Source organism: Bos indicus x Bos taurus, chromosome 5 (assembly GCF_003369695.1).
Source record: "Bos indicus x Bos taurus breed Angus x Brahman F1 hybrid chromosome 5, Bos_hybrid_MaternalHap_v2.0, whole genome shotgun sequence".
NCBI classification, from domain to species: domain Eukaryota; kingdom Metazoa; phylum Chordata; class Mammalia; order Artiodactyla; family Bovidae; genus Bos; species Bos indicus x Bos taurus.
Genome location: NC_040080.1, coordinates 3,722,075 through 3,750,059, shown reverse-complemented (window position 1 = coordinate 3,750,059; position 27,985 = coordinate 3,722,075). Strand labels below are relative to the sequence as shown.

General features: G+C 52.9%; 2 long non-coding RNA genes across 2 annotated transcripts; one reads left to right on the top strand and one right to left on the bottom strand.

Annotated features, from left to right (window-relative positions):
• Positions 1-13,530: 13,530 nt before the first annotated feature.
• Positions 13,531-14,650, bottom strand: LOC113892108. Its single transcript, XR_003510969.1, has 2 exons — positions 14,516-14,650; positions 13,531-13,926 (listed from the first exon to the last, which is right to left on the bottom strand). It is a non-coding gene; the product is annotated as an uncharacterized LOC113892108 (long non-coding RNA).
• A 7,161-nt stretch (positions 14,651-21,811) lies between these two features.
• LOC113892107 lies at positions 21,812-27,645 on the top strand. The gene is made up of 2 exons (XR_003510968.1): positions 21,812-23,928; positions 24,565-27,645. It is a non-coding gene; the product is annotated as an uncharacterized LOC113892107 (long non-coding RNA).
• The last annotated feature ends 340 nt before the right edge of the window (positions 27,646-27,985 follow it).

Genomic DNA, 27,985 nt, shown 5'->3' with positions numbered 1-27,985 from the left:
CTCTCCTGGGCCCAAGAGGCTCTGAGGCTTTGCCATCGCCCCCAGGCCAGCCAGCTGCCCACCTTGACCGCCTCCCTCTGCCGGTAGCCAGCGCCCAGGGTGCAGGCAGGGGTGGGGATGGGGGTAGCAGTGGGCGGGTACCGCCCCAGCCAGAGCCCCCAGCACTGATTTCACACTGGAGCCCAGCCCGTGATGTCGGCACTGCCAAAGCATCCTTGTTAACTGCCCCTGAGGGGGACGGAAGCCAGCTCCCCTCTCTGCACGGGATCTGGGGGGACCCACCACACCCCAGGTGCTCACAAGGAGCCAGGACGGAAAATATGACTCTCTTCCTCCCCCAGCGTGGGATCGCTTTTCCATTGCTAATTTCCGAGGAATCTGGTGAAGTAGTGGAAAGACCTAGAAGGCGGGAGACCCAGCCCATCTGGGCTTCAGACAAGCGCGCTGCCGGGGTCTCAGTCTCCCCTCCTGTGGGTCAGGAGCCAGGGCCCGTGCTGCTCAGGGCCCCGTCCCAGTGCGGATTTGCCAAGATGCCCAGGTGCGGGAGAGGCCCAGGAGGGTCGGGGCAGCAGCTGGGGCTTGCAGCCTTCCTGGCTTTTGTTTGTTTTCAAATGTGTCTTTGGGAGTGAAGAGCAGTCAACCGTGACTTACCAATTTTCCGTGGTTCTCCCCGCCTCGCACCGCTCCCCCCCACACCCCCGCAGCCCTCTGCATGTCTCAGCTTTATCTCTGAAGCAGCCAGATTTTCAGCCAACTGAGGACGCAGAGGAGGTGCATTCTGTCCCTGGGGCTAACCGTGTGCCAGGCTCATTTTCATCCTTGCCCGTCCTGGGAGGCTTGCACCATGTTTGCCACCGCCTTGCAGCCACGCTAACCTGCCTGCCGGAATAAGGCCAACTCTTTTGCATCACTTCCTCCAGGAAGCCTTCCTTGATTTCCAAGTCTGGCACTGCCCTCTCCCTCCCCGCCCCACCGCCCCAGCCGAGTAGACCATGCCACCCAGCATGTTGAGACGTCCTCTCCCCTCGCAGCTGTGCCTACGCTGAGAGCAGCAGCCCTGGCCCCTGGCACCACACTCAGCGACACCTGTTGCATGGCTTGTCAGAGGGACAAGGTGAGGACCTGGTCTTGCTTTCAGGGACAGAGTCCAGCTGCCGGTCTCCTGGGCACACAGCTGCTCCCCAGTACCCTGAGTCTTCTGTGCTGAGGACAAGAGAAGCCCCACCTGTGACTCCTCAAGAGCAAGAGGAGTCTTTTCACCCGCCTCAGCCCTCCCCCATCTCATTCTCCTGCCCGCACGCCTCTCAGAGATCTTATTTTAATTTTGGTGTCTCTCATCCTGCTGGCCACCCAGGAGGCAGAGCGTAGACAGGCAAAGAAGCAGAACAGTTTGCCCGCGGGAGGGATTTCCCTAGTGTGCGTTCTTCCCATCCTCCACCTGTTAGAAGGCTCCCCTGCCTAGAATGCTCGTTCTGTGTCCCCTGAACCCTCTCGGCCTGAAGTGTGGCCCACTCTTGTCTCCTGATAAAGTTACACATCCTCCTGAAGATGTGTTAGCTCAGGCAGCCCCCTCCCAGGAGCCTTCCTAGACCCCTCCCACCGTTGCCTCCTCCTCTGTTCTGCTCCACCACGCACAGCGCCTCACCACCCTCCCCTCCACCCTTCCGATCCTGTCCCCCCCAACCCCCCACCCCCACCCCCGCCTCCAGCTTTGAGCTTCTTAAGGGCTGGGTGGGCTTCCCAGGTGGTGCTAGAGGTAAAGATTCCACCCGCAGCACAGGAGACATAAGAGATGTGGGTTCAACCCCTGGGGTTGGGAAGGTCCCCTGGAGGAGGGCATGGCAACCTACTCCAGTATTCTTGCCTGGAGAATCCCCATGGACAGAGCAGCCTGGCAGGCTACAGTCTAAGGGATTACAAAGAGTTGGACACACAAGGACTGGGCAGAGACTTCACTAGTCCAGTGGTTAAGACTCCGCCCTTCCAATGCAGGGGGCCAAGGTCCCTGGTTGGGGAACAAAGATACCACCATGCCTCAAGGCACGACCAAAAAGTTAAAAAAAACAAACAGGGGCAGGGGGTGCGGGTCATGCCCTTTGGGGGTCTATCCCAGCATCCGGCCCAAAGAGGTATCAGTGTTCCAGCATTCAGCCCAAAGAGGTGTCAGTATGTGAGTCAGCTGCTAAGAACCAGTAACACCGGTATGTTCAGGAGCCCTGGCTTCAAAGGACGCAGCCCTGGGCTCTGCTCCATCCTTTGAAAAGCTGTCCTCCTCGTGTCTCTCAGATAGCGGGAGCAACTTTCAGAGACTCTCTACAGCTTCCTTGTTCGTCACCTGGGGAAGCGGAGGCCAATGTCACCTCGCCTGGTCCTCTCCCTCCTGCCCTGGGCCCTCTCTGCAGCAGAACCAGGCTCCCCGGCACTCTGGTGGGAAGGGGCCTGTGCACACTGCCCGCACACAGGGCCTCCCTCACACCTGGGCAGCCTCTGGCACCCACAGGCTCAGCCCTCACACCACTGCCTCCATGACATGAGCAGGCGAGTGCGAGACCCCAAGTCCCAGGAGAACAAGGTACCAGTCACCAGCCAGGTTCCAGGCTGCGTTAGGGGAAAATACACTGACTGACACCGCCCACCCTGGCCAGGCACCATAGTAACCATGTTCGTGAGTTATTATACCACAGGAGGTCCTGGTAAGGAACACGGAACTAACAAGCTACCACCTACCAGGAAACCAGTCAATCCAAAAGGAAATCAACCCTGAATACTCACTGGAAGGGCTGATGCTAAAGCTGAAGCTCCAATATTTCCACCACCTGATGCAAAGAACTGACTCATTGGAAAAGACCCTGATGCTGGGCAAGATTGAAGGCAGGAGGAGAAGGGGACAACAGAGGATGCAATGGTTGGATGGCATCACCGACTGGATGGACGTGAGTTTGAATAAGCTCTGGCAGTTGGTGATGGACAGGGAGGCCTGGCATGCTGCAGTCTATAGGGTCGCAAAGAGTCGGACGTGACTGAGCGACTGAACTGAACTGATGCCAAAACCTGACTCATTGGAAAAGACCCTCATGCTGGGAAAGACTGAAGGCAGGAGGAGAAGGGGGCGACAGAGGATGTGATGATTGGATGGCATCACTGACTCAATGGACATGAGTTTGAGCAAACTGGGAGATTGTGAAGGACAGGGAAGCCTGGTGTGCTGCAGTCCACAGGGTCGCAAAGGGTCAGAAAGGACTTACCCAACGGAACTACAGCAACAACTGAAAGAGTTCAATAAAGGTCAAAAAAGAGACGCCGCATGTTCTACTGCCCCCCAGAGTCCTTCTCACTGGCGTCCATCAACCACCAGGAAGGACCCTGCATCAGAGTGATTGGCCAAAGAAAACCCGGAAAATAATCCCATCATCATAAAACTTGAGACCGAGAGCTATGTGGCAGAACAGTCTTCCTGGGCTCCCTTAGCCTGCTGCTCTCCACCTGGGCGCCTCCTCCCAGTAAAGTGCCTTTCTCTGTCAGCTTGTGTGTCTTCTTGGACAATTCATTGCTGAGAGTTAGACCAGAGCCCCCTCTCTGGGCCCTGGAAGGGGCCCCTTTCCTGCAACAGCTGGAACATCTGTCTCCGGGCTGGGCCTCTGTCTGCTACTGTGAATGTGCCCAATTCAAATCCATAGAAGGTGCTGGAATCATCTGGTCACTCACGTGTGCATCAAAGCCTGCTTAAGCTTCCCAGGTGGTACGTATGCTTTCTAAGATGCCTACTTAGTCACATAATACAGTATCCAGGCCAGTGAGGACTGATGCTGGAGAACCCACACTTTGGCCTGGCACAACCGTTCCGAGTTCAGTTTGCGTGTGCATGGGTGCTCAGTCGGGTCCGACTCCTTTGTGACCCCATGGACTGCAGCCCTCCAGGTTCCTCTGTCCACGGGATTCTCCAGGCAAGAATACTGGAGTGGGTTGCCTCTCCAGGGGATCGTCCCAACTCAGGGATCGAACCTGTGCCACCTGTATTTGTAGACGAATTCTTTACCACTGAGCCGCCTGCGAAACCTGGGTTCAATTTAGCGACTTACAATTTAGGGACTCATGGTGACATTCCCCCCTCCCTGAGTCTTTTCTCTCTGAAGGGATACCCAGGCATCGAAGAGCACAGCTCAGCCACGGAGAACAATACTGTTCAGCCTTTAGAAAGGACATGAGTGAGGGGTGTGGAGGGCAAAGGGAAATGCCCAGTGACAAAGGCAAGATTCTGAACTGTGAGAGCACACATCCCACCACAGCAGGGAGGAGGAGGAGAGGTGGTAAGCTTCCCAGTTGGTGCGTATGCTTTCTAAGGTGCCTACTTAGTCACATAATAAAGTGAGGACTGATGCTGGGGAACCCACACTTGGGCCTGGCACACCGTTCCAGGTTCAATTTGTGTGTGCATGGGCGCTCAGTCATGTCCGATTCTTTTGAGACCCCCAAGGACTGCAGCCCTCCCCGAGGAGAGGGAATGGGGGGCAGGAACCCACCTTGGGGAGCACCAGGTCCCTCCGGGGAGAGGCGGTTATTGGGGCCACCTTTATTTTTTTACCGATTACTTAAAGGATCTAAAAAACTAACACCAGTCAGAGAAAGACAGGAAGGGCGGGAGAGGCAGTCACGTAAAAAAGCCTCCGAGATCTCCGGGCCGCAGCCGCGCGGGGGCGCGGGGGCGCGGGGGGCGCGGGGCCGGGGTCGCCGCCCGCGGGCGCGGTGGATCCGCATTGGCATTCCGCGCCGCGCCGCCGGGTGCGTGCCCGCGCCGTTCCCAGCCCGCGGCTCCGCGCGGGGACAGTGGCGCATTGTTCGCCCGGACACCCCGGGCGGCGCAGCGCCCTCGGGGCTTGGCGCGGCCCCGCCGCGATTTGCATGCGCTCCAGTCACAAAGGTTCAAGGTCAGGAGCGCGGGGCGGCCGAGCCCCGCCCGGCCCAGGCGCTATTCTTCGCCCCTGGCGGCGGGAATTCCTCGCCGCCCGCGCCCGGGCAGCCCCTGCGCGTGAATGGCCGAGCGCCGCCGCCGCCGTCTGAGGCGCTTTGTGTCTCGGCCCGGCCAGCTGGGCCCGCGAGGGACGTGCCAGCTCGCCCGGCGCAGCCCCCGCGCCAGCGCCCCTCGCCCATGCTAATCAGCCTGGCAGCGCGTCCGGGCGGGCGGCCCGGTGGGCGCCCCCGCGCTCCCTGCCAGGAGGCCCTCAGCCTCCCCCGGCGTCCCCGGAGGCCTTCGAGTCCCTTGCCAGGGGTTCCCCACTCCCCGCGCTTCTGCCGGGTCCCCTGTCCCTCTCCACCACCACCCCTTCGACCACGAGACCTCCCCTCCTCCCGCGCCGCCGGTGGGAAAGGCAGGCCCACCGTTCTGGGAGTGGCTGGCCAGGGCGCGGAGCGCGGCGGAGGACCCTGCCCCCGCGCGGACAGGCCCCTCGGGGCGGCCCGGGCATCCTCTCCGGGTTTCAGATTCGCGGAACAGTCCCTCAGGTTGCCCTGGAAGGTCTCCAGGGGCCCATCTGGACCGGGCTGTGTCTTCCTGCAGGCCTGGGGGAGCGGGGTGCTTAGACCACTCTTCCCAGGGTCTGGCCTCTTCTGCAGCCGTCCAGACTGGCAGCCTGGAGCCCTAGGGCAACCGCTTCTTCTGAAAGCCGAAGACATTTCCAGGACGGACTGTGTGGCTCTGTGGGAGACGCCCTCGTGAGTGCCCTTGTCACAGCTCCCTGTCATGACCACCGCTCCCCCTCAAGGCCATCACCCCCTGGTGTTCTAGTCCCCTGCCCCCCGATTTCCTGGGGGCAGAAACTGCTATATCCCCACCTCACAGCAGAACTCAGGATGTACCCACTGTCTTCATAATCTAATGCATGGATGCCAGCCCGTGTGGGTTCAGCCGTGTGGTGGTGGAGGTGTACAGGCCATGGTGTTTGGTGTTTAAGGGAAAGGGGCAGAGAGCCTGTCTTGTGAAGCGGAATCAGGCCTCTCTTAGGGGAGCCCCACTGTTCCCCAGGAGTGTCCCCACGTGTGACCGGCCGGGGGAGGGTTATGAGTTGGCACGCAGGGCCCCAGCGCGGTGCAGGAGGTCTAGAGGCTGGCACTGCAGAATCAGGGGCCCTTGGGGCACCTGGTCAGGCCTGCAGGTGGGGTGGTGCGTGCTCTGGGTGCATTTATGTGGGTCTCCAGCAGCAGCCGGGGTTGAGCTGAGCCTCGTGGCCAGTCTGCCCTAGGCAAGCTCAGGCCCGAGAAGAGAAGGGGGGAGTGGGTGGGGTGGGGGCACAGGGCACCAGAGAGGGGACTACCACCAGCCCCAGAGGGGCCCTCTGGAGTGGAGAGTCTGACCTAAGGAATCAGACAGGTCCAGGTTCAAGTCCCTTCCCCAGCCCCTGGCCCTGGTGGTGCGTCCTTCTCTGAGAGCCTATGAAATGGGCGTGATTATGTTTTCCTCATTGCCGGAGCTTTCCTCAGGATCCTGGGGTTAGACTGTCCAGCTTCCCTAACCCCGTGCCCGCTCAGCCAATCCCACTCCTAGCTGTTTCAACCATCCCTTCCTGGGATGCTTCTCAGTGGCTCAGAAGGCCCTCCTGCCTGCCCCCAACCCTTCTCCGTCCACCTCTTGTCCACTACTCAGCCTGTAAGGTGTGGTTCAGTTACCGCCTCCTCATGAATGCTACCCCGACCCTTGCTTTCCTCCTTCCCTCCCCCCACCTTCCTAGACTTCCCATGCCGCATTAAGGTACTAGGCTCCAAACCTGAGGGCAGTAGGGAGCCACTGCAAGCTTCACACTCAGAGTGGCAACACTCGCCAGTGGCCTCAACGGGGAGCACGCAGAGAGGGGTCCTCAGACATCTGGAACTCACAGACCTGTCCCAATTTCAAAGAAAATATTGCAGATCTGTTGGCAACTTTCTACTTTTCCATGTTGGGATCTTTAGAAAAATAACTAATTATAATTTCCTTTTTTGAAAGCATGCTTTAAAACAAACAAACAAACAAAAAAAACAGGAAGAGCATCTCAAGAGAAAGGCCATCTCTTCATGCTGATCAAACGTGGCGTTATGAATAACTTCCACGTCACCCTTATGTTTGTCATTTCTTTGTCATCAACACTTGCAGCCGTGGTCGTGGCAGGGCCCTCACTGAGGCAGGCCCTTCTTGGGGCATTTTGTCCTCTCTGAACTACTCCTTTCCTGACTCCACTGGACCAGGTGGTCTCCTGATGATCCCCTGACTCCACTGGGGACCTCTAACTCTGCAGCTCTCAGAAACCATCCCAGGGTACCCGGTCAACCATTGCAATGAGCTGAACCATGAGGAGGGTCCCATGGGCGGCCTGCAGGGGACCTGCCACAGGCAGGGGACTGCCAACCACTGGAGGAAGAGGGGAGGGCAGGGCCACCTCAAGTGAAGCTGTGGTACTGCACCTTGAGGAATGTTCTAGAAGGAGAGTCATCCTCACTTCCACCAGCAGGCTGCACCACGGACCTTTTGCTGATTCCAAGGTGGAAAAGTGAGTGAAGTTGCTCAGTCATGTCCGACTCTGCGACCTCATGGACTGTACAGGCTCCTCCCTCCATGGAATTTTCCAGGCAAGGATACTGGAGTGGGTGGCCATTTCCTTCTCCAGGGGATCTTCTCGACCCAGGGATTGAACCTGGGTCTCCCGCACTGCAGGCAGGCTCTTTACCATCTACATTCTGGTTAATAGCTATCTGTCCAGGGTCCGCAAGGTGGATACCATTGGTAATTAACATTGACACCTTGCACCCTGTCTTAGAGCTGGGAGGTCCGGTGTGGTCACTGAGGGCTGAGACCCAGAGAGGGACAGCTCATGCCCAGGGTCACATAGGAGGGTTACACTGGAAAAACAACTGCTCTTCTGGGCGACATGAACTTGTAATCTTGTTTCCAGCTTTCCTTTACCCTTTTATCCCTCTGTTGAGAAAAAGTTCAAGCTTTCCTGTTTCCAGATGGTTGTTTGAAACTAGATGGTCTGAATTAATTTCTGATCTGCTCTGCTCAGTGTATGAATGCTCAGCTGCTCACTTCTACCTCCCATGGGGTCTTGTACTTGCTGCCCCAAACAGGATGTGACTGGACACCAGGGACAGACCCTGGGCTGGGTGCTGAGAACAGTAAAGACTCATGTTCTTGCTCTCCGAACACCTACAGCTTGGTGGGGCTCCAAGGCAAGGATGTAGAGCTGGTTACCAAAGCTGGATGGCTGGAGTGGTGGGTCTCAGCCAGGGGATCCACCCCAGAAAGCTTCCTGGAGGAAGTGGCAGCTGGGCTGAGGCTTTGTCTGCGGTATTTGCTCAGTAACCAATAACGGAGCTGCTATTGTTATTCACGGTAGGAGTAAGGGAGCAGGAGCTGGGAAGGCAACGTGGGTGGGAAGAACATCCCTTTCAGAGGGAACAGTAAGTGAGAAAATGCAGGCAGTTCTCTCTGGAGGGAGAAGAGGGAGGCAGTGTTGGAGAAAGGGTGGGAGGTGAGGCTGGAGAGAGAAGCATGGACCACGTGCTTAAGAAGAGGGGGGCAGGGACTTTCCTGACAGTCCAGTGGCTAACACTGCACTTCTCCACGGTAGGGGCCACGGATTAAATCCCCAGTTGGGGATCTTGCATGGCCCAAGGCACGATCAAAAAATAAATAAAAGCATAGAAATAAAATGTACAATCCCATTCATTAAAAGATTAAAAACAAAAAAAGGTCCGCAAACACTCCGTTCATCTTTCCTGGAGGGCCAATTGGTAATATATTCAAGAGCCTTTAAAAAGCAGATCCTCTGTGATGTTACAGTTCTTCTCCTGTGTGTGTGTGTGTGTTAGTCACTCAGTCATGTCCAACTCTTTGCCACCCCATGGACTGTAGCCTGCCCCCGGTTCCTCTGTCCACAGGATTCTCCAGGCAAGAATACTGGAGTGGGTAGCCATTCCCTTCTCCAGGGGATATTCCCAACCCAGGAATTGACCCGTCTCCTGCATTGCAGGCAGATTCTTTACCTTCTGACCCATGAGGAAAGCCCAGTTCTTCTGGTTTAGTTGCTAAGTCATATCCAACTCCTGCGACCCCATGGACTGTAGCCCGCCAGGCTCCTCTGTTCATGGAATTCTCCAGGTGAGAATACTGGAGTGGGCTGCCATTTCCTTCTCCAGGAATTCTCCGAGGAGTACCTAAATTAATAGAATTTAGAACTTGGTGGATGAACAACAAGGTCCTACCGTATAACATCAGTTCAGTTCAGGTGCTCAGTCGTGTCCGACTCTCTGAAACCCCATGAACTGCAGCACACCAGGCCTTCCTGTCCATCACCAACTCCCAGAGTTTACCCAAACTCATGTCCATTGAGTCGGTGATGCCATCCAACCATCTCATCCTCTGTTGTCCCCTTCTCCTCCTGCCTTCAATCCTTCCCAGCATCAGGGTCTTTTCCAATGAGTCAGCTCTTTGCATCAGGTGGCCAAAATATTGGAATTTCAACTTCAACGTCAGTCCTTCCAAAGAACACCCAGGACTGATTTCCTTTAGGATGGACTGGTTGGATCTCCTTGCAGTCCAAGGGACTCTCAAGAGTCTTCTCCAACACCACAGTTCAAAAGCATCCATTCTTTGGCACTCAGCTTTCTTTATAGTCTAACTCTCACATTCATACATGACCACTGGAAAAACCATAGCCTTGACTAGACGGACCTTTGTTGGCAAAGTAATGTCTCTGCTTTTGAATATGCTGTCTAGGTTGATCATAACTTTCCTTCCAAGGAGCAAGCGTCTTTTAATTTCATGGCTGCAGTCACCATCTGCAGTGATTTTGGAGCCCCCCAAAATAAAGTCTGACACTATTTCTACTGTTTCCCCATCTATTTGCCATGAAGTGATGGGACCGGATGCTGTGATCTTAGTTTTCTGAATGTTGAGCTTTAAGCCAACTTTTTCACTCTCCTCTTTCACTTTCATCAAGAGGCTCTTTAGTTCTTCTTCGTTTTCTGCCATAAGGGTGGTGTCATCTGCGTATATGAGGTTATTGATATTTCTCCCAGCAATCTTGTTTCCAGCTTGTGCATTTCAGCCCGGCATTTCACATGATGTATTCTGATATAAGTTAAATAAGCAGGGTGACAATATACATCCTTGACTGGTCTTTTCCCGATTTGGAACCAGTCCATTTTTCCATGTCTGGTTCTAACTGTTGCTTCTTGACCTGCATACAGATTTCTCAGGAGGCAGGTAAGGTGGTCTGGTATTCTTATATCTTGAAGAATTTTCCACAGTTTGTTGTGATCCACATAGTCAAAGGCTTTGGTGTAGTCAATAAAGCAGAAGTAGATATTTTTCTGGAACTCTCTTGCTTTTTCAATGATCCAACGGATGTTGGCAATTTGATCTCTGGTTCCTCTGCCTTTTCTAAATTCAGCTTGAACATCTGGAAGTTCTTGGTTCATGTACTGTTGAAGCCTGGCTTGGAGAATTTTGAGCATTACTTTACTAGCGTGTGAGATGAGTGCAATCGTGCAATAGTTTGAGCATTCTTTGGCACTGCCTTTCTTTGGGATTGGAATGAAAACGGATCTTTTCCAGTCCTGTGGCCACTGCTGAGTTTTTCAAATTTGCTGGCACATTGAGTGCAGCGCTTTCACAGCATCATCTTTTAGGATTTGAAATAGCTCAACTGGAATTGCGTATATAGGGGTATTCTCCACATTTTAATGTTTCAGAAGAGTCCGTTGTTCAGACATCTCCTTTATGTAACTTCTGCACCCGGTTTACCATTGGCTGAAGTTACTTTGCTGTACAACAGTAATTAACACAACATTAATCAACAATACTTCAATTAAAAATTTAAAAAAAAAACACAGCTTAGACTGAAAAAAAAAAGAATTTAGAACTTGGGAATTATTAAAGATGTGCAGGGAGGATGTTCAGCATACTACATTTGTAAATCACCTAGATAGTCAACCGTGACCCAGGTACAGAAGTTATATAAAGGGGATGTCTGAACAATGGGCCATTCTGCAAGCATTAAAATGTGGGCTACGATACGACCCAGCAATCCCACTGCTAGGCATACACACCAAGGAAACCAGAACTGAAAGAGACAGGTGTACCCCAATGTTCATCACAGCACTGTTTACAATAGCCAGGGCATGGAATGGCTATTGTCCTAGATGTCCATCAGCAGACTAATGGATAAAAAGCTGTGGTACATATACACAACAGAATATTACTCAGCTATTAAAAAGAGTGCATTTGAATCAGTTCTAATGAGGTGGATGAAACTGGAGCCTATTATACAGCGTGAGGTAAGTCAGAAAAACACCAATACAGTATATTAACGCATATATATGGAATTTAGAAAGATGGTAACGCTGACCCTATATGTGAGACAGCAAAAGAGACACAGATACAAAGAACAGACTTTTGGACTCTGTGGGAGAAGGCCAGGGTGGGATGATTTGAGAGAATAACATTGAAACATGTATATTATCATATGTGAAACAGATCGCCAGTTCCAGGTTCAGTGCATGAGACAGGGTGCTCAGGGCTGGTGCACTGGGATGACCCACAGGAATGGGATGGGGAGGGAGGTGGGAGGGGGGTTCAGGATGGGGACACATGTACACCCATGGCTGATTCATGTCAATGTATGGCAAAAACCACCACAATATGGTGAAGTAATTAGCCTCCAATTAAAATAAATACATTAATCATAAAAAAAATGTGGGCTATAGAAATATATTGAAAGACAAAGTGAGTTGTTGTGTATTAGCGAAAGTGAACAAGATGATAAAACATGCTATATAACCACCATTGGTCATGAATAATCACAATATATGAATATTCATTGGAAGGGCTGATGCTGAAGCTCCAGTCCTTTGGCCACCTCATTCAAAGGGCTGACTCATTAGAAAAAATTGAAGATGCTGGGAAAGATTGAAGGCAGAAGGAGAAGGGGATGACAGAGGATGAGATGGTTGGATGGCATCACCGACTTGATGGACATGAGTTTGAGCAATCTTCAGGAGCTGTTGAGGGACAGGGAGGCCTGGTGTGCTGCAGTCCATGGGGTCGCCAAGAGTCAGACATGACTGAGTGACTGAACTGAACTGAATGGATAACCACCATCATTTTAGGTATGTGTTACGAATACAGAAGAAACACTGGTCAAATATACGGTTGAATGTAAGCTGTGGTTTTTTGGAGATAGGATTTTATATATTTGTTACTTCCTTGTGAGTGCCTTTCTGCATTTGTTGATGACAATAAACGCGTATCATATTTACAGTCAAGACAAAGAGATTTGCTTGTGTGTGTGTGTGTTTCAGTGGCCCAGAAAGAAAACACCAAGTTCAGATAAAGATCCACAGTGACGCATTACTTCCCCAGAGCAGGTTTCTCTTTCCAGCTTGGAAATGTTTATGGGAAATTCTGGATGTGTAAGGCTAATCTTGGCCCCTTCTTCTCTAGAGCTCCCCAGAAGGGGCTGTCCTGATCACCTGGGCAGGGTCACCCACCAGATTTGTGACATGTACAAGCCTTGTCCCACACAGGCACCTTAGAACCAGAATCTGGGAGAGATCTCCCCATCCTCCACAAGAAATGTCTTTTGTGTGTGTAGTAAAACACACATAAAAATTACCATTTACCATGTCAGTGTCATTAAGTATTCACATCTGTGTGCAACCATCATCAGTACTGTCCATCTCCAGAACTTCTCATCATTCCAACACAAACTCTCTACCTATTACAGAATGACCCTCCATTCTCCCTTCCCCCGAGCCCCTGGTAACCAGAGTTCTACTTTCTGTCTCTATGAGTGTGACCACTCTAGGTGCCTCATATAGTGGGATCACACAGTATCGACCCTTTGGTGTCTGGCTTACTTCACTTAGGATATAGTCTCAACTTTCATCCACGTTGCAGCATGGGTCAGAAGTTCATTCTTTTTTAAGGCTGAATAATATTCCATTGTGCATATATGCTACATTTTGTTTATCCATTCACCTGTGGGTGGACACGGGATTGTTTCTACCTCTGGCCGACCATGAGTAATGCTGCTAAGAACACAGATGAGTGAGTAACTGGGGTCCCTGCTGTCACTCCTTTGGGGTGTACGCCCAGCAGTGGCATTTTTGGGTCACATGGAAGTTTTATGTTTAGTTTTTCAAGGAAACTGCCATTCAGTTTTCCGCAGTAGCTTCGTCATTTCACATTTCCACTAGCAAATGCATGAGGGTCCTAATTTCTTTACATTCTCACCAATGCCTGCTATTATTATTTTCGTAATAGCTATCTTAGTATGTGTGAGGTTTCATTGTGGTTTTGATGTGCATTTCGCCAATGATTAGTGATGTTGAGCATCTTTTCCTATGTTATTGGTTATTTGTATACCAACTTTGCAGATATGTCTATTTAAGTCCTTTGCCTGCTTTTTAATCAGCTTTGTTGTTGTTGAGTTGTAGGAGTTCTTTATATATTTTGGATACGCGCAGTCATTTTTTGCATATATGTATTTTGGGGTCATATTACTTGTTAAAACATTCATTTATTATTTTTTAAGTTTGGAAAACACAGAAAGAAAAAAGAGGGCTACAAGAAGCATTAGTGACTATATTCATTTACTCAGCAATTCCACATCTAGGGATTTGTCATAAGGAATTTTTGTGAACATGCACAAAGATTTAACCATAAGAATGTTCATCATAAAGGAAGGAGGAAGCAAGGATTAATGTCTAACCAGAGCATATAGGTTAAACAAAACACGGGTGACTCTACACAGTGCTCTGCTGTTACAAGTAACACTGTAGATGAGCCCTCTGCACGATGAGTGGACATCTGTCATTAGCCACGCATGAAAGGAGAAAACTGCAAAACGGTATTTACAGTGCGATCCCAGTTTTGTTTCAAACATATGTGTGATTCTGTAAAGAGGAAGGAAAAATGACAACATATTAATAGTGGTGATCTTCTGTGGTGGAATCTCGGGTTATTTTTATTTTCTTCTCCGTAGTTTTTTCCAGTTTCCAATTATTTCTGCAATAAACATGTGGCTTTACAGTAAAAAAAAAGTGAATTATTTTTAAGGCATCCACAAGTGTATGCACAGTGTTACCCTGTGAAACAGGGTTAAAATATTATGTGAAAATATATACACATATATATTCATAAAGAGTCGAACACACCTTAGCGACTGAACATCAAAAAACGAATAAAAAAGGGCTCTGCGCTGTGAGATTCTGAGATGTCTCATTTTTATTTGTATTCACCCCGGTTTTCCAAATTCCCTAGGGTCTGGTTGTTTCGTTATCTGGTTAGGCAAGACATTCATTTATTACTTTTTAAATTTGGAAAACACGGAAAGAAAAAAGAGGGCTACAAGAAGCATTAGTGACTATATTCATTGACTCAGCAATTCCACATCTAGGAAAAAGAAGGAAAACTGCTAAACTTTCAAAAATGAAAACCTAAAGTAAATGAGAATCTGAATGAGATAAAATTTAGCTCAAATACCTCGGACACGCGACCAAACAGCGAGGCAAGAGGCGGGACGCAGAAACCGACCTACTACCGCAGCTCCAGAAAAGAGGCCCCGCCCAAGCCCCGCCCCCGACCGCGCGTGGCTCCGCCTAGGCCTCGGCGCTTTCTCGGGGACACGACGTCCGCACAGCCCGCTGCCCAGGCTGTTCGGCGACGCTCCCGCAGAGGCCCCGCCCCCAGGAGCGTAAAGACCACGCCCTCAGACCCCGCCCCGCCCCCTCGGCCGCCCCGCCCCCTCGGCGGCCCCGCCGCGTCGGACCTCTAAGCCAGCTAGGCCGCGCCCTCGCCAGGGCTTCCGCAGCCGGCCGCGCCACAGGCCCCGCCCCCGGGAACGTAAGGCCACGCCCCCTCGCCGCCACGCTGCGTCCGCGCCGCCCGTCGCGCAAGTCCTGGCTTCCGGAACGGGACGGAAGGGTGGGCAGCCCGTCAGGCCGAGGCTGCGAGGCCCAGCCACGGAAGGGCGCGGTTCCCTGAGGAGCGCCCGAGCGTGCTTCCTTCTGTCCGCCTCAGCCGTGTCCCCGCCTGCCCCCAGGTGTTCAGGTCGCGGAGGCCACAGAGGAGGCCGCGCTGCCGAGGGGGGCAGAGATCAAAGCGAGGCGGGCTGCGGGCCCTCCCCCCGCCCCCGCCCCCGGGGACGCGCGCCGCGGGCGGATCAAAGCGCATCAGGCCGGGGCCCGCCCTTCCGAGCGAGCGAATGGCCGGGACGCCGGGCCTGCAGTGAGCCGGCCGGCAGGGCCCGGCCAGGCGACTTCCTCCGGCTCCCGGTGGACTCTGCCCCGCGTAAGGGGTCGCGGTGGCCTCAGGCGTGTGAGCCAGGCAGAGTTTGCAAGGCCGCTTCTAAAATAGGAGGCCTCGCGGTCATGAGAGCAGCTGCCGGTTATTGAAAAACAGTGCCAGGCAGGCCTGGGCCGTGTGCCTTCGTAGCAGCTCCATTGAGTACCGGTCACCTTTCACAGATGAGGGGCCGAGCTCCGAGAGGAGGCTCCTTCAAGGCCTCCCAGGAGAAGGGTCACAATCTGCATTCTGGTCCCTATCCCCAGCCGTGGATCTCAGGCTTACACTTGATGCTAACCTGACTCTTGACGGGTGGGGGGCACAGCTGGCTGCCAGCTCTTAACTTACCTTAGCTCACTGCTGCCTCATCCCCAGCAGGTAGACCCAGAGCTAAGAGCTAAGGCCATCTTGCCCCACTGAAGGTGCCCAGCACCCACCAGCTCTGCCCCAGGAGCCTAGTGACCTCGGCTAAGTTAATACCCACCTGTTTGCCTCAGGTGTTGGGAAAGACACGCTCTGCCCAGCATCTGAGAAGAGGGTATGAAGAATCGAGTGGTTCCAGAATGGTCTGTTTGTTGGGCCAGGTCAGCCATGCCAGTGGTGCAAGGCCAGGAAGTGTGAGTGAGAGCAACCCAGGATAGTCACACACACACACTCACACACACACACACACAACTCTGTTGAAGAAACCAGAGCCCCAGCTACACCAGGGCTGCCTGCCTCCGTCATCTGCATGCACCCCCTTCCTGGGAGGCACTGAGGGGCATTTTGTTTTCCACAGGGCTTTCTGGGTTGGTATATGAAGACCACGTGATGCTGGACATTGGCAGCGGGTGGGACACAGGCCCCAACCCCGGCCAGCTCGAGGCCCAGCACGGCGTGCCTGCAGCAATCCAGATTTTCCAGCCTCCAAAAGTACCTCAGAGAGGAAGCTGCACATTTGATTTTTTTTTTTGGCTCCATATTAAAGAACAAAGCATGGGAACTGGACAGGCCTCTCTGTAAACAGAAAACACATGTTTTCTGAGAGGATGGGCTCTTCCCTTCCTGGTTTCTTCTCCCGTGGACAAAGGCCTTCTTAGGCCTCCTTGCTTCAGGAGCCAGGAGACCTCAGACCCAGGGCCGAAAGAAGGGGATTATTTTTGCCCCAACTCGGGGCACAACATCCACATTCTTAAATGGGAGTGGGAATGGGTGTTAGGAGTCCACTCAGCACTGGGTTGGGCCTGGGGTGTGGTCCTGGGAAGGAAGACCCTCAGGAGCCTGAACAGGGTTGGAGTGGAGGGAGGGGGAGTCTGGGCCATTTGTGTCTTCCGAGCACTTGAGAATCGCCTTGGGCTGTACTCAAGCCGTCCTCTGGTGAACGCGTTTCCTGAGGCCTACTAGTCAAACACCAGGGTAGAGACCTCTCTGACTCAGAAGAAAGGCTGGGGCCTGATGTCTACAGAGAGCAGGCACACAGACTGAGTGTGCGCTGCTGTGTGACCTCAGGTAAGTTTCTTAACCTCTCTGAGCCTTCGTTTTCTCATCTGTAAAATGGGAATAATGGTATTTGGTTGTTGAGGATGAAATAAGATAATGAGTATAGCCCTGTCAGACACAGAACAAATGAAAAAGTAAAATAAATCAAGCCATGCCTAAGTTTCAGTCGTGAGCTCTGTCCACAAGAATGGCCTGAGAACCCTCTACAAATACGGAGAACTCCCTCACTTCACAGAGCACCTCCACATCCCCTGTCCACTAGATGAGCACCAGCCACAGCATCTCTGGAAGCAGTCATCTCGGGAATGCATCATTCTTTCGAATCACCCCAGCAGCCTGATCGTTGTCCTTGGGAGAGATTTGATTTTGCAAATAACCAGATGTGCTTTGGGCCAAGCTGGCTGAGTAGAGGTGCAGAAGCCAAACCCGTTCAGCGCCAGAATGTGCGGCAACTGCGAAGTCAGGGGGCCTGTGGCTCCCAGCTCTGCAGGCAGTTTGGAAGGTGAATCTGGACCAGATCGTCTGGACTGGCCGCTGCTAGTGTCCGCAGGTGTGAGAGTGCCAGCATGCAGGCATATGAACCCAGGAGAGTCACACACACCCAGGCTTAGTGGACGAACCAAACCAAAGCCAGGCTAATTAACACAAGGCTGCCTTTCATCTCTCAGCTCACAGTTCGAGTTTCATGGAAATCTGTGTGGGAAAATTCCGAGCGTTTGTGACACAAGCAAATGCGTGAGAGGGAGGCAGGAAGTGGTCCTCGAAGAGTGCAGGGCTCAGAGGCTGGGGTTTCCTCCTGGCTTTGTACTTAACGGGCTCCGTGGCCTCTGGCTGATCACTTCTCCAGCCCTTGGCTTTTCCATCTGAACAATGGGGATGATGCTGTCTATAAGTAAATTGGGAGCTGGAGGGATGGATAAAAACGTGTCTAAAAGTCCTAACCTCATGCAGTGAGGGCCTTAAAAACATGGACACTACTTGACCTAACATGCCTGCTTCTGGGAATTTATCTTCAGGAAAGAAACATAGCCACATGTGACATTGTCAGTACAAAGATGTTCCAGTAGCATTTTGCGGGGGTGGGGTCAGACACATCTTGCTGCTTTTGGATCTTAGTTCCCTGATCAGAGGTTAAACCCGTGCCATCTGCAGTGGAAGTGTGGCGTCCTAACCACTAGTTCCCACCAGGGGAGCCCCCCAGCAGCATTATTTACAGTAGCAAAAAGTTTATTTTCATTTTTTTATTTTGGCTGCGCTGGGTTTTCGTTGCAGCGCGTGGCCTTCTCTTGTTGCAGAGAACGGGCTCTAGAGCCCAGGGGCTCAGTAGTTGCAGCTTGCAGGCTTCGTTTCCCTGCTAGCATGTGGGATCTTAGTTCCCAACCAGGGATCAAAGCCTATTCCCTGCTTTGGAAGATGGATCATTAACTACTAGGGAAGTCCCGCAAAAACTTTAAGGAAAACTTCACGTCCAACAGGGCTTCCCTTGTGGCTCGGCCAGTAAAGAATCCGCCTGCGATGTGGAAGACCTGGGTTGGATCCCTGGGTTGGGAAGATCCCCTGGAAAAGGGAAAGGCTACCCACTCCAGTATTCTGGTCTAGAGAATTCCATGGACTGTGTAGTCCGTGGGATCACAAAAGAGCTGGACACTACTGAGCAACTTCCACTTGTACTTCACGCGTCCAGCAGTATAAGATGGATGACTACACGGCTCTTGGGATTACTCCAGGCAGGCAGTACACAGGCTGTGCCCATGTGACGTCGGTCCTTAACCTGTGCCAGCGACATTGTTAAAAAAGCATTCATAATAATTCTATTCCCAACAGCCAGAATATCAGAAACAGCTCGGTTGTCTGCAACAGCAGAACAGGTAAACAAGCTGTGATGGGCATATAATGGGTTAAAATAAAACAGTCAACAGAGTGAGCTGCTGACGGACATACTGACAGACGAATGTCAACTAGGCTGTGTGAGTCCACACTCTGTGATCCCACTTATAGTAAATAAAGGTAAAACATCTGTAGTGGTAGAATTCAGATCAGTGGTTGCCTGGGCCCAAGGAGGCAAAGATTGCCTGCCAGGGGATATTCTGTGGTGATGGTATTTTCTTTCTTGATTGTAATGGTGCTTAGAGGGATGAAAACGTTTGTAAAAACTCATTGAACAGCGAAGTGAAAAGGGTCTCATTGCATAGAAATTAAACCTCAGTAAAGCTGATTTTTAAAAAATCAACGGTATTTAAGTTTCATTTTTAAAATTCTGGAAAGAATAAAATTTAATGACATAAACACTCAAAGCATATTAAACCAAAAGATTCTGAGATAACCCATACTGTGATCACACACACACTCACGGAGTACATACACATATGTGGTTTGGAAATACATCAGAAGGACTTTCAACAAAATGTACCTGGTAATTATCTCATGGGTAATTTTTGTTTTCTTTTTTGTGCTTTTCTATATTTCCAAATTTTCTACAACAAACACTTTCCTTTTTATAAACAGATCAAATAAAAAACAAATACATCTCCTGTGCCTTCTTCCAGCTGTAGTGGCCCAGGGACACCAGGCTGCGCTCTGGGACAGAACAGTGACTATGCCCGGGTCCAGCGAAAGGGAACTGCCTGGAAGGCAGTAGTGGCGATGGGAGTGTGAGGGTGGGGCTCTCTGCCCCACCCCTTTGGCCCAGGCTCTGTGCTGGGTTATTCTTGAGGGCTGCCATGCCCACTGGGCACTATGCATGCAGGGAGACGCAGGCTCTCTGGGCCAGCCTGGGTGAGCGGGAAGCCAGACCTTGCTGTCTGGAGTGACAGGAACCTGTGACTCCAAGCCCTCCCCACTGCAAGTCTGCCAGTCTTCCCTGCTGCTGCGGGCAAGGGCAGGTGGGGGTTCTGGTCTCTGCCCCGGTGCCACTGTCCCTGCTACCAGAGGTCCTCCTTGGGGAGGTCTGCAGAGGGGCCGAGGGGTGGCAGACCCGGTACCAGCGAATGAACAGCAGTGCCCTGCCCCTGAGGCCCCAGGAGGCTGGGGCTATTGTTTATCACTCCCACTCCCTCCAAGCTGGGGACACTGAATGGAGAAGTAACTTGCCCAGAGTCACCCTGTTGGTAGCCCCCGGCAGCTCAGATTTGACCCATCGCCTGGGTTCCTACTGCCTTTAAGTTTCAGCTCCCAGGAGCTTCTGGAACCCAAACTGCTCATGAATGCAGCGTGGGTTTGGGGGTCACGTGCTGTGTTTTTCTTGTGCCTGTTGTCTGCTCTTGGTATCGTGCGATTTACTATCTACTGCAGTTTGGGTGGACCGGTCACCTGGGCTGAGCAGGTGAACATGCGTTCCTCTGAGCTCAAGGCTCTGCCTGAGTTTAGAGCTGCTGGGATCCCCTCCCCTATCAGGCCTCTCCCCTCCAACCAGCTGGCCTCACAAAGGTGCCGAGGAGGAGACCTGACTGAATGGGTTTCTTTGCCCTCCTCGACTGAGCAGATTCGACAACAGACTGCAGAAATTAAAAATAAGAGCCTGAAACTGTAAAAAAAAAAAAAAAAAAAAAATTTTTTTTTTTTTTTTTTTTTAAACCAAGTCACAAATGGGAAAGATGAGGCAGCAGCAGGTTAAGGACATTTTGTGACGTTGAATTTGTATCACCCGGCACTTTGGTGACTGTAAATGCCACAATTTATGGTCCTTGGGAGCAGGGGGCAGTAGAAACTAGGGGTTCGCACCCGTGTGTGAAGCTGCGCTGAACCAGGCTCAGCCTGGCTTCAGTTCACAGTGCGGGGGCCGTTCGTTGTGCTTGGATTCTTCTGCGGGGCCTCATGGTTCCCATTTAAAAACAAGTCGATGGAGTCAAAGAAAACAATTTCTAAATGAAGTGCAGGGGGGTAGGATGAATCGGGAAATCAGCATTGACTATTACACTATAGGACTATACACGACTGATACTATGTGTATAAAATAGGCAACTAATGCGAGCTGACTGTGTGGCACAGGGAACTCAGCGCTCTGTGGGGACCTAGATGGGAAGGAAGTCCAAAAGGGGGGGTACAGGTGTACACAGAGCTGATTCGTTTTGCTGTACAGCAGAAACTAGCACAACATTGTAAAGAGACTATTCTCCAATCGAAGCTAAGTTTTAAAACGCGAAGTGTGTTTGTGTGTCAATTTATATAAAGAAATAAACCGTAGTGTGAGTGGCCAAAGGTGGCTTTCAATTAAAAGGATTAAGAGGGACATGCGTACTTTCTGTGTGTGTGTGTGCACAGTGTCACCTGTATTAATTTTATAACAAGAAGGGACAAAATATACTCTTATTAAAACTAGTCAAATTTCACCTGAGCTTTCATGTCAAATGACATAACACGACAGACGATCCAGGGTATTTTTATTGAGTATCTGATATGTGCCAGATATTCTGCCAAATTCTCCCACCATCCTGGCTCCTCAGACGCTCCACAGGCAGGAGCTGTCACCCCTGGCACACGCCAGCCGAGGCCCTGAGTCCTACATGCACCCACGTGGCAGAGCTAGGGGCTGAACGCGGATGGTTCCAACTCTCAGAACTGCAGTGTTTTCCGAAACAATGTTCTGGCTCTTCAAGGTGGACATTTTTCCTACAATGATCTTTCGTTCAAATATTTTATCTTGTTTAGATAGAATCTGAAATTATTTCTATATACAAAATTTAATAAAACAAATATAAAAATCATCTCTTTTTTCGCCCTTAACTTTATGACCCTGTTAGCCAACAGGCAAAGTAAGCAACAGCCCAGGAGCCAGGGCAAGATGAAAATGCGAGGCTCCTTGTTCAAAAAGGATTAGGAATTTTAAAAACAACAAGGTCCTGATAAATCATGATGGAAAACAATGTAAAAAAAAGAGCATATATATATGCGTGTGTATATATACATAAACATATGTATAACTGAGTCACTTCGCTGTGTAGCAGAAATTGACACAGCATTGTAAATCAACTATACTTAAATTTTTAAAATTTGATTAACAAATAAATGTAAGACAGGGACAGCAGAGCATTGAGCATAACTGTGCAGGCTACATACCCATAAACAAGATCTTGGCAGTTTTTGGCCAAGCTAAGGTGATGCCCCCTTGGGGAACAAGCTGACCACCAGCGACCACATATTTGAAAGCAAATGGGTGGGCTCAAGCTTCAGGAAGCCATGCAGTTATGGGTGCATTTTTTAGTCTTGGAAACGCAAAGTGATTGCAGCTCAGGAGTGGAGCCCCCAGTGAGGATGCTGGGGAGAGAACAGGCAGCTTGTCCCCACCCCTAGAAAGGACCTGGCCTCTGAGCAAGGGGCTTTCGTGTCAATGAGAAATACCTACTGCAGGATGCACCTCAATACTGAGCCAGGTGGAACTTCAGTGCATTGCTGGAGTGTGGGGCTGACCAACTAAGTCTTGGGGAGAAATGCTTGGTCCTGTGAAAACACCGCTTCTGGGGAAGGTTCCTGGGCTTCATTGGTAGGTGGGTTCTTTTCCAGATGAGGCAAACTGCAGGTACTGCAGGAGGTGAACCGGCCGCCTAGGGCCATAAGCTGACAAATGCCCGAGGCTCTAAACACCCGCTCCACACGCCGCCCTGGGCAGCCCCAGGCTGACCTGCCCGCCTCCGCCACCACTGCGTCCACGTCAAGCTCTGAAGTTTCCAGATGAATGGGCGGCACCCACCAGGTGGCCCCATGAGCAGCCTCTTCCGTGACCGGCTTGTGGACATCCAGGACTGACTCCGCAAAGGGTCGCATTTGAGAAGTCACTGGTGGAGGAGGGGCATTGGGGGCAAATATCCACTGCGGGGAGAAGTTCTCTGATGCTTGGAGGGAATACCCACTTTCCTGGGACAAGAGACAACATACCCCCCCAACCCCAACCTGTCTCCACAGTCCCCTTGCCTATTTTTCTTTAAAAGAACAACCCGCCCCATTCTCGCAGCCTCTCACAGAGCTCTGGAATAGTGGGCCAGGGACTATTTTCTCTACGAACACGTCTTCCTGGGAAAGACAGACAAACAGACAAACAGGGCTCGAATATCCCAAGGCCGAGTGACAATGGATGCTCCATGTCCCTCTGCTCCTGTTTCAGGGCTCACATGGCCCTTAACGGGACTGGGCTTGGCCACTCAGAAGGTTCCCAGGCATGGGGACATTGGCTGCCTCTTCTAGCCCCAGACACGTCCCCAGGACCCTGCCAAGCAGAGCCCAAAGGGCAGAGAATGGTGCCAGCAGCCAGGGAGCTCCCGAGAAGAGGAGGCCTGAGCTTCCAGGTGAGGGCAAGCCTGTGAACCCTCCTGCCTTGCCCAGGACAGCTGCCCAGAGGGCAAAGACGGTCCTACATTCACCGCACACGCGGCCCGGAGCAGGTGGGCAGGACCCTGAACCCTGTGTGGAGCCCAGGTCCTCTTCTGGGCACCTGCATCCCAGCTGTCCCCCTGCTCTCAGACAGAAGCACAGGGAGCTGCTTGCAGCAGCTGACCTAGCCAGCGTGCTGGGGGGACAGACAGGAGGGAGCTCCTCAGAGCCCAGGCCTGCTGCTGCTGCGCTGGGGTCCACCACCTTCCGGGAAAATCTGGGGCCGCCTCACTCCCCACCCCCCACCCCCCGCCAAAAATTTGCCCAGGATGCACTGGCATGGGTTATAAAATAGGCAGGTGCCCGAGGAAGGCGCCTCAGCCCTGGCACCAGGGGCCCTGGGAACAGCCCCGCCCTGAGCTGGGGGTGGTTGTTTACCACTTGGGAAAAAACATCCCAAAACAGCTTCTGGGTGGAATTTCAGGTCCTGGAGATTTCTGAGTAGCCAGGCGTCTCCCCATCGTATTTCTTTCTTTCCTCCCCTCTCCAGGCCTGCGCTCCCTCTTTGTTGCCAAGCTCAGACGACGCTGCTGAAACCCAGCCCAGAGCCCCGCGAAGCCCGGAAACTTCCAGCTCCGCGACTGTGCGCAAAGTTGGGGTCGCGGAACCGGGGTGACAGCGGCGCCGCGGGGCCGGGTGCGGCGTGCCCCGGGGCCGGCGGCCTCTCGCGGCCTCGCTCGGCCCGGCCGCGCCTGGACCTCGGACCGTGCGCAGGCCGGACGTGAACTTGACTCCGGCGGGACCGCGGGGCACCGGGGGATGACCTGGTAAGCGGCGCCCGGCTCTGCCGCCCTCGCCCTCGGCGCCCCCCGCGGCCGCCGGGGTCCGGGGCTGGGCCGGGGTTGGGGCCGGGGATCGGGCCGGGAGGGGGCGCCCGGGGGGCGGGCGCGGGCGCGGGGGGCGCCGCCGTGACCGTGGCCGCCATGGAGCGCACGGCCGAGCCCGCGGCCCTCCGCCCAGCGAAGCCGCCCGCCCTGGCCTTGCGAACAAAGACTCGGGAAGTTCGGAAGGGAATCTTTCCCGACATTTTCGTCCCCCCTCCACCCCCTCGGCCGCTGAGTCTGGGCGGCGGCCATCAGGGCTCTTAAAGGGGACAGAAGCTCGCTATGGTTTTCTCTGCCCTCCGGTCTTGCTCGACCCCCACCCGCGTTGCTGAAGTAGAAAGAGGGGGCACCTTGCCGCTCCAGCTTTCAGGTGTTAAGCACCCCCACCCCCCACCCCCCAGGTCCGGGCCAGCCTGAGGCTGCAAGCAGATCAGGGCCTGTGGGATAAGAGACCCCCGTAGCCAGGGGGACATAGCCCTGGACCCCTGCCCTGTTGACCCCGGCCACTGCCATGCCAGGGGGTCCTGGGGGGCTTCTGATCCTCCCCTTCTGCTGAGCTGCCTCCCTGTGGCCCTCCAGGGTGACCCTCCGGAGTGGACCCCCAGCCGCCACCAGCGGCCCCCCACACCGTTCTCTGCCGGGAGGCTGCTGTGCCGAGGCAGCGTCAGTGCCACGTGTGGTGGTAGGTTTGGGGGACACAACCTCACAGCGTGGTCAGGGCCTGAGGGGAGGGGTCGGCCTGGCCCTGTGGGGCCTTGTCCACGGGAAGCAGGGCTGGGGACACTGTGCCCCCACTGGCTTCTGCCCACAGGCCTAGGCCCCCTCGGGCCAATTTCTCTGCACCTTCCTCCTCCGTTTGCCTGAGACAAGGCCTCCTGTGAGTGGCCTGATCCCTGGGGGACACCTAGGCTGTGGGTGGTGGCAGAGCGTCCTAGACCCCCAGAGCAGCGCCCGGCCTCTGAGGCTCTGAGGTTGACTACCCCCGTTTCCCCCTGTCCCAGGCCAGATCCTCCAAACCCCAGCAGGGAAGGCCTGACTGGGCCTGCTCTTGCCCGTGGGTCAGTTCCCAACCTTCCAGAGGCCATAGCTAAGGTCACCTCCATCCCCAGGACACCTGGACCCCAGTGTCCCCTTCACAGAAGGCCATGAATGGAAAAGGCCTGGGCCTGCCGGGGGCTGGACCGGTCACCGCCCTCGGCACCCTGGACATTCCAGCAGGGGCCTCGAGTGGACAGTCTACAGAGATCAGGTGGGGTGCAGTGCAGAGTTCGGGGGACGGTGGGAACAAAGAGCCCAGACCTGCCCTAAGAGGAGGCCTCGCGTCAACTCTGCCCAGTGGGTAAAAGCCTATGGTTCCAGAGCTTCTGGCTCTTTGGGGGAAGGAAATCTAGATTTGTGCACGGAATGCCCTGCATCTGAAAACCCCAAATGCAGGACAGAGGAAACGCATCCCTGGGGTGCAGCCAGCCTGTGGCCTTCTGGGTTGCAGCTCCTGTGCCCCCGTGAGCTGTTTAGTGTTTGGGGGGGGGGCAGGTTTCTTAGAGAACCCAGCCCCAGCCCCAAGCTATGACAAGGAAGCCCTGTAGATCTGGGGTGCAGGGATGGGGGAGTTTGTGCCTCATTTATTTCTCATCTCGAAGGAGTCACTTCCATATACTGAGTCATTCAGTTGGCTGAAGCTGGTTTGTCTCTTTAAGACCCGAAATGCTTAATTGAGCTGTTGTGAGGTTAAAATCTTTCTAAACCGAAGTACCCAATTTACCCTGGCCCCAGATCCCCTGGACAACCTGCCTGTCCACTCGAGCTGGGCCCTGCAAGTGAGGAAGGAGAGGCAGGATGCAGAAAGTGAACCTGAACTTGAACTTTCTTACATCCCGGGCAATTAAGCCGCTGCTGCTGCTGGTTAAGATAGCCTGGGTTTATTGTTGCAACGAAGGGTCAGCTCTTTTGTGAGGCAGGCCTGCACTCAGACCCTTGTCTTGTGATGGCTGGATGACCCTGGGCCAGTAATCTCACCTCTCTGAGCCTCAACTTCCTCACTCATAAATTGGGCTAAATAGCAGTTCTGATTCAGTGGCATCCTGGGGGAGAGTTGTGACAGCCGTGTGACTACTCAGCGTGGCTCGAGCATGCGGAGGCACCCGGTAAATCTAGCTGCTCTTATTTGAGGTGGACTGTGGCTTCCTGCTTCTCTAAGACTGCACCTACTTCTGGGGCAGCCTCTCAAATCTCGTATCAACTCTCAAATGCTTGCCTCTCCCCACTTTTTGTGTTTCTTTTCTCACCCCTAAAGAAACCATCACCGAGCCACTTCTTTGTGTTTATAGCCCTGTGCTGAATACAGGGGGTCGAGCGATGAGTCTGATATGGGCCCTGCCTTGAGAAGCTGCAGGGTGCCCTGTGCAATGGTAACACCAGGATGAGTCTCTCTCAGCTAACTTGCTGTCCAGAGAAGGTTGTTTCCTTCAATGCTCCTGTTGCTGGCTGTGCAGTCTCTGTTGAATGCCCCCAGGGGTGAGCAGCTCACTACCTCTTTAGCAGTGTTTCTGTAGAAGCTGTCAGAGGAAGCCTCCTAGAAAGCTCTTAGGAGCCTTCACTGGTAGGACCAGAGGGAGACAGGACTGCAGCAGTGGTTCTGGGTCTGAGGCATTTGGTTTTCCTGGGGAAAACACACACCTGGAAAGAAGGTCCTAAAAACTTGGCGAGATGCTGATTTTCAGTCTCCAGGGAAAGCACTGCACACGATCAATGCATGTTTTTGCAAAACAGAGCCCTGTTTCCCTTTTTTGCCAGTAGTGTGTGCAGCAAGGAGAAGCAGGAGAGAAGGGGTCACAGAGTGGGGAGTAAGACAAACCGAGGACAGAAAGCTGGCTGCTGCCTGCGAGCAGGAAACTGGAAAGCAAGCGCCAGGTTCTGGAGGCCCCAGGCTCCTCGCTGGGGCTGGCTACATCGGTGCGGTGAAAGTGAAAGTGTTAGTCGCTCGATCGTGTCCGGCTCTTTGCCACCCTGTGGACTGCAGCCCGCCAGGCTCCTCTGTCCGCGGGATTCTCCAGGCAAGAACACTGGAGTGGGTTGTCATTGTCTTCTCCAGGGGACCTTCCCGACCCTGGCATTGAACCTGGGCTCTTGACTGCAGGCAGATTCTTTACTTCCTGATACCAGTGCAGAACCCAGTGCAAAATTAAAATTTAAAAGTGTTAAGGATTTCAGGACGGTGACAGCAGAGCATTAAAGCAAGTACGGGACCTTCGGAATGCAGGGCCTTGCTGAGTGCGGGGCCCTGTGTGGCAGAGGCCACAGACCGCCCTCCCCCCGCCCCAAGCTGGCCCGGCTCCCTGCACGTGTTCCTGCCGCGTGCGGAGGGCCGGGGAGGGCCTGCCGGCAGCTCTGTTGAAGGAGCATGACTCTTCTCCTGCAATGATTTTTTTTTCCATCACTGATGTTACATGCTAATTTTAGAACATTTTGAATCCTCATAAAAGAAGAAAAGAAGTCTTCAATCACCTGTGAAACCACCCTCAGAAATAGCCAGTGGGAGCACTTCATCTAGCTTCTATGAAACGTAATTTTAAGCAGAATGAGCATCTTAGCATCTGATTATATGTATCATTTTGTCTTCTGCTTGTTTCACTAAATATTTTATCACAACTCGTTCCCCAAGTCAGAAGATACTTTTCTGCAAGTTGATTTTTAATGACCGTTTAATATTCTATTGATGAAACTCCTTATGGGCTCAGTCACTCAGTTGTGTCCGACTGTTTGTGATCCCATGGACTGTAGCCTGCCAGGCTCCTCTGTCCATGGGATTTCCCAGGCATGAATACTGCAGTGGGTTGCCATTTCCTTCTCCAGGGGATCTTCCTGACCCAGGGATCGAACCCACGTCTCCTGTGTCTTCTGCGTTGGCAGAGGGATTCTTTACCACTGAGCACCTGGGGAAGCCCCGAAGCTCTTTAACCCCTAATTACTGGACACTTCGGTTATTCCCAATTATTTCCGG